Here is a 6,812-nt window from a genome sequence, read left to right as displayed (position 1 = left end):
TTTTCAGCAGATTCGAAAACCTATACAAGTCATCACTTTAAAGGTGAGAAAATTTATCACATTATATATATATATATATATATATATATATATATATATATATATATATATATATATACACTCGTGAGCAAAACAAATGGGCCAAACAAATTTTATACATTTTATCGTACTAAAAGCTATATTGAACAAAGAACTACTGAACAAGGAAACTTAAACGAGACTAATAACACAGAACAAGACATTTACTTTAAATGCTTAGGATGGAATCGCATTCCCTTTTGATTTCTTTAAAAGATCAATCCTTTTAGACATGCTCTCAACCAAAATGGAACACTGTGAAGAGGAGATGCTATTCCATTCACTTTGCACAGCTTCCCACAGTTTGTCATTGTTCGAAAAAGTTCTTCCATCCAATGCACAAGATATTATGGACCAAATATTCTCGATTGGGTTTAAATCGGGGCTTTGACCTGGCCAAAATATCACATTAATTGAATTATCAGAAAACCATTTTTTGTGACTTTAGCAGTGTGTGCAGGGGCATTATGATGTTGGAAAATAATGTTCTGAGATATTCCCAGCTTCTGGATATTTTGGTAACAGTCCTGTTTCTAATATTCGAATGTATTCCTTTGCATTGATTTACTTCTCATATCTAATAAGTTCCCCAACTCCTGCTGCAGTAAAAGTTCCCTATATCATTATCCCTCCATTCCAGTATTTAACTGTTGTTTTTATGCAACTTGGTGAAAATCTTTCTCCAGCTCATCGATTGCACCATTCGGGAGTATTGGGAGCATCAATAACAAGACAAAATCTTGATTCATCTGACCAGAAAACATTCCTGAACCAGTCTGTATCTTTCTTGCCATAATATGAGAAAAATCTCTTTCTATCATTGATGTTCTTCTTAGATAAAAATGGCTTCTTTGCACACCTTTTAGAAGAAAATCCCATTTCTTTCATTCATCTACATATTGTATATCTAGAAAGAGAATTTCCAGCCCTGTTTTGAATTCTTTGCTATGGTCAACATAAGTTTTCTTTCAATCCTTCAAAACAGTTAATTTAAGCCTGCATTTGACCTTCAAAATGAATGCTCTAGGGCGACCAGATCCAGATTTCCCTTTTACCAAGCATTCGACTTCGAACCTTTGACCAATTCGCTTCACTACAGAAAGAGATCTTTTCACTTTTTCTTTTCTTAAAATATCAAAAATCTACTTGTAAGTCATTTTGGACTACCTTAATCCTGCAATTCGGTTTTTTATATCCTCACCAAGATGTGGTCTTACCATTTTTAGGATTAATTTTTCTACTTATTATTATATGCTATAATAATAATCTATATATATAAAAGCGAAAATGTATGTATGTATGTATGTATGTATGTATGTACGCGTTTCCTCGATGTCCACAAAAGGCTTCTTACGCATTTCGTTTCCTCTGTGGACTGTCAGGTGCTGGCCAGAGATTTTGAGGTTTTCTCAGCATATGGCAGCCCGCGGGGGAAGGGAGTTTCCGTGCTGGTTAAACGTACCCTGTCGGCGACGGTCGACGTTGTCCATAGAGATGCGGTGGGCAGGCTGGTTGTGGCCGATGTTGCCGTAAAAGATTCTGTGTTTCGGGTGATCGCGGTTCATGCGCCCAGCACCGCTCGTGAGAGGGTCTCATTCTTCGGTCAGCTTGACGCGTTTGTGGATTGTCGGAAGCGGGTAGTGCTAATAGGAGATTGGAACGCCATCTTAGACCCCGAGATAGATAAGGTAGGAGGCGATGCTAGAGGATCGGAGAGGTGCGAGTCCAGCCTGGCTGATCTGATGGCTAGATGCGGTCTGGTCGACAGGTTTCGGTTCGAGCATCCGGGGCGGGAGATGTGGACGTGGACCAATAGCGTTTCCTCCTATCCAAATACCTATTTGGACAGGATGTTAGTTAGAAGAGGCGAAGTAGACTTCTTATCTTGTCCCACGTTCACTTGGCTAGGCCAGACGGACCATAAATTAGTTATGGCCCGACTGAAGCTAGGAAATAGGCCTAAGTTAGCGGGGTACTGGAAGTTAAACACCTCCCTTCTGGAGAGACAAGACTTCCAAGATCAGTTAAGAGAATTGATTAAAAAGGCACTAAGATCAGAAGCTTCTCCGTCAAGTATGCCCAGCGCCTCGCACTAGATAAGGCCAAGACGAAGAAGCAGCTAGAGCAGAAACTAGCCCAGGCTACGGAGGAGGGTGATAGGGTTAGTCAGGAACTAGCTAAGCAGGACCTTCTACGCGAGACTAGCGAGCGTTATGAAGGCCAAGTAGTTAGAGCTAGGCTTAGAAAGATAGGCAACGAAGCAGTCAATTCTGATGCAGACGTGCGCCGTGAGGTTTCTAGGCGTGGCTCGGACAAATACATTGCGAAAATCAAACATCCGAATGGACGCACCCTGGAATCGACTCGGGAGATCTGCGAGGGGTTTCGAGAACATTTCGAGGAGCGTTTTACGCAGCAGCCCGATCTTCCGGTCCTTGAGTTTAGCGACTATTTGGCCGACTCTCCCCGCCTCGAGGCGGCTAGAGCGGCTAGTTGCGAGGGCCGGGTGACGGAGCGGGAGGTCTTTACTGCGCTGAAGCAGGTCAGCTGTGACAAATCGCCAGGACTTGATGGTCTGCCATACGAACTGTACTTGAGGCTGTCGCCCATGTTTCTGCCTCTTCTGACGGATATGTTCAACCATTGGTTTGCTCAGGGATCCATCCCAGGGCAGGTGACCAAGGGAGTGATCACATTGCTGAAGAAAGGTGACGGGCATGGAGGGGAAGAATTAGACGACTACAGGCCCATAACTCTGCTAAACACAGAGTTGAAGATTTTGGCCAAGGTCCTGTCGAATCGGCTGCAGGTTGTTATCGACGATTTGGTTGAACCGGAACAGAACTACGCTGTGAAGGGGAGATCGATTCAGAACAACTTGCACCTGATCCGCACGATCCTAGAGGGGGGAATAGATGACGACACGGAAGCCGCGCTGATCAACTTAGATCAGTCCAAAGCTTTCGATAGGGTCGACCATCGTTTCCTGGCATCTGTCTTAGAGGCCGCCGGTTTTAAACCGGACTTTTGCAAGTGGATCTCCATAATGTATCGACAGCCCATGGTTGTCGTGCAAGTCAACGGAAAGCGCTCGAAACCCTTTGTTATCTCTCGGTCGGTTCGTCAGGGTTGTCCGCTGTCACCCCTGCTTTATGTCCTGGCTTTGGAGCCTCTTCTCCGCAAGCTGAGACATGGGGAGGCAAATTCGGTCCTGTGCGGAATGGCTCTGCCTGGCGGCTCAGCTGCCAAGGTATCCGCGTTTGCCGATGATGTCACGGTCTTCGTGTCGGGCTTCAGAGACATTGAGGTCGTGTCGGAGGCACTCACACAGTACGAAAGAATCACGGGGGCCAAGATAAACCGCAACAAGTCGGTAGGACTGCGGTTGGGCGCATGGAGTGGCAACGCAAACCTCCCGGCGCCCTTCAGCTGGACAGATGGCCCGGTCCGGATCCTCGGCGTGTGGTTCGGACCGGGTCTCCAGCTTGACAAGAATTGGTTGGAGGTACGGTCAAAGGTGGAGGCTGCAGTCAATTCGTGGCTTCCTAGGAAACTTTCCTTAAAGGGTAGAGCTGAGGCGTGCGCCACTTTCCTCTCATCCTTTACCGACTGGCCGTACTTCCCCTGCCTGCACAACACCTAAAAGCTCTTGTCGAACTCTTGTCCTCGCTCCTTTGGGACAGAGGAAGACACTGGGTGAGCAGACAGGTCTGTATTCAACGTCCGTGTGAGGGAGGCTTGGGAATGACGGACTTGAAGTGTCATCGAGATGCTGAGAGGCTGGCCTTCCTGAGCCACTATATGCAGGAGGACCAACCGTGGCACCCCGTGGTTACTGCCGCCTTCCCCGACCTCGTTCTCGACCCTTCCATCGAGAGCCGTCGCAGGCCACGGGGAGAATCTGCCTACATGAAAGAGTGCCGAGCCGCGCTAAAACGACTACCAAGGTCCAGTGACCTTGTGACTGCTACCCGTAGGGAACTCCACAGGGATCTAGTGAAGGGGGCCGCTGACGACCCGCTATGCGCGCGTTTGGGGTGGCAGCAGAGTGAGATCCGCTCCGCGTGGAGTTGGGCGCCGGGTTCAAGTCATCTGAACAATTCGGAGTTCTCTCTGACCTGGCGATTGGCCCGAAATGCACTTCCACTCAACAACATACAATGCAGTTCTGGGTTTTTGGAGTCGCCTGATTGTCCCCGTTGTGGGACAACGGCCGTGGAAACTACGGATCACGCTTTCTTCGATTGCCGCGAACTCCGCCAGTACTGGTCGTATGTCAGTGGGGTGACGGCTCGCATCGATCCTGAGCATCCTCGCCCAATTACTGTATCCAATGTTGTGGACAACGTGAGGCCGCCGTGGGACCGGGAAAGACAAATGGTCTACGTTACGATCCTGGCCATGGCGAGAATGGTGATTTGGACGTCGCGTCTGCAAGGTTGTCGGGGGGTGTTGTCTTTTTCTGATCAAGATCTGATCGCTTTCTTTAAACACCAACTACGGGTGAAGATCAGATGTGATAGAAGAAGGCTGCATCGCGCGGCATTTGACAGAAGATGGATACATGTGGCAAGTCTGTGTGTACGAAGAGGAGCCAAATTTGAATACGTGTTCCCCGCCTAGGTGTGGAACGCGCAGTTCTGTAAAGTAAAATTAAACAAGTAGTCTCTCAGCTAGCTGAATGTGTGTTCCATCCCTCCCCGATTAGGAAGCCTCCAAGATCCCCATCCCCTCTTACCTGCAATTTTTGTTCTCCCCCCTTCCTCTAAATTTTACCCATCTTGGAGAAAAAGAAATACAAACTAACCTCCATCCCTTACCCACAAAAATTTTCTTTTCTCCATTCACCCCCATCTAGAGGGCATCCCCACCTAGAGACTGACCCGCAGAAGCGAGGTTCCTTTTACAAACCTAGTGGAACGGGCAGTCTATCAACTAGACGGGGTTGGGAGGGTCCTACTAATCACCTTTTGTTTTTTCTTCCCCGCCCTCGACACAAATGAATTATTGTTACCATTTTATTGTTATCTTTTTTGTATTTACACGTCAATAAAAAATGTTTTAAAAATTGGGAGTTACTAGGACGTCCCCCAATATGAAAGGGTGAATGCGGTACTATGGTGAAAGAAGATACTAGCTGGGAGAAACTTTTGACTTTGTTTAGTTCTGGAGTGACAAGGATGACCAACGACCCCCAAAATCCCCCCTTTTGATTTGGCCATGTGCCTAAGTTTTTTGTTCTTCGTTAATTTTGACTATTTTTTAACATGAATAAAAGATTTAATATCTCAAAGTGTAGTATCTGTTCCGGCAGATACTGCAAGCTATGACTAGCTAGGACTAGCTATGACTAGCAAAGACCAGATGTGGGGGCAACTCCACATGCTTGACCTTTAACCAGCTCCCATTTCCCTCCTCTCGGGAGCTGGTCCCCTTTTTCCCTTCCCCCTCCCTTGACTCCTCACATTAAAAATTGGCCTTGTGCCTAATTTGCTCGGTGGGGGAGCAAATAAATATAACAGGCCGACAGGCCGCTTGCCCGCGCGCCCTCCGGGGCCCGGGTGACATGATCAAGGTGTGGTGTCTGTTCCAGCAGATACTGCAAGCTATGACTAGTTAGGACTAGCTATGACTAGTAAAGACCGGATGTGGGGGCGGCCCCACATGCTTGACCTTTGACCAGCTCCCATTTCCCTCCTCTCGGGAGCTGGTCCCCTTTTTTTCCCTTCCCCCTCCCTTGACTCCTCACAGTGAAAGTTGGCCTTGTGCCTGATTTGCTCGGTGGGGGAGCAAATAAATACAACAGGCCGACAGGCCGCTTGCCCGCGCGCCCTCCGGGGCCCGGGTGACAAGATCAAAGTGTAGTATCTGTTCCGGCAGATTCTGCAAGTTATGACTAGCTAGGACTAGCTATGACTAGCAAAGACCAGATGTGGGGGCAACCCCACATGCTTGACCCTTAACCAGCTCCCATTTCCCTCTTCTCGGGAGCTGGTCCCCATTTTCCCTTCCCCCTCCCTTGACTCCTCACATTAAAAATTGGCCTTGTGCCTAATTTGCTCGGTGGGGGAGCAAATAAATACAACAGGCCGTCAGGCCGCTTGCCCGCGCGCCCTCCGGGGCCCGGGTGACAAGATCAAAGTGTAGTATCTGTTCCGGCAGATTCTGCAAGTTATGACTAGCAAGGACTAGCTATGACTAGCAAAGACCAGATGTGGGGGCAACCCCACATGCTTGACCCTTAACCAGCTCCCATTTCCCTCTTCTCGGGAGCTGGTCCCCATTTTCCCTTCCTCCTCCCTTGACTCCTCACATTAAAAATTGGTATCCTGGGATCCTTCTTCACACAGTTCGGCGAGGTGGAAAAAATAACCCCAGTGCGGTCGAAAACCGGCATGCACTTGGGCAGCTACACTGTGGCCATTAGGCTAAAGAAAGAAGGCTTCCAGGCGATACCAGCACAGCTGACATTTAAGGAGGCAACTATGACAGTAGTAGTGGAGGAGCGTCGTCCGCACTGCTGGTTTTGCCAAAAACAGGGTCACATGGCCAAGAGCTGCCCTCAAAGGTCAAATCCTACTCAAGTGACACTAAAGGCGGTCCCAACCTCTGAGACAGCACCAGTGTCCAAACAGGCTGTCACAACTCCTGCAACCAGAGCACCAACCCCAGCACCGAGGAAACCCAAAACTGTGCAGGAGCCCAAAGGGGAGGAATGGATCACGGTAATGAGG

This window comes from Euprymna scolopes, chromosome 28 (assembly GCF_053919585.1).
Source record: "Euprymna scolopes isolate OS-2025 chromosome 28, ASM5391958v1, whole genome shotgun sequence".
In the NCBI taxonomy this organism is placed as follows: domain Eukaryota; kingdom Metazoa; phylum Mollusca; class Cephalopoda; order Sepiida; family Sepiolidae; genus Euprymna; species Euprymna scolopes.
This window is presented reverse-complemented; position numbering follows the sequence as displayed.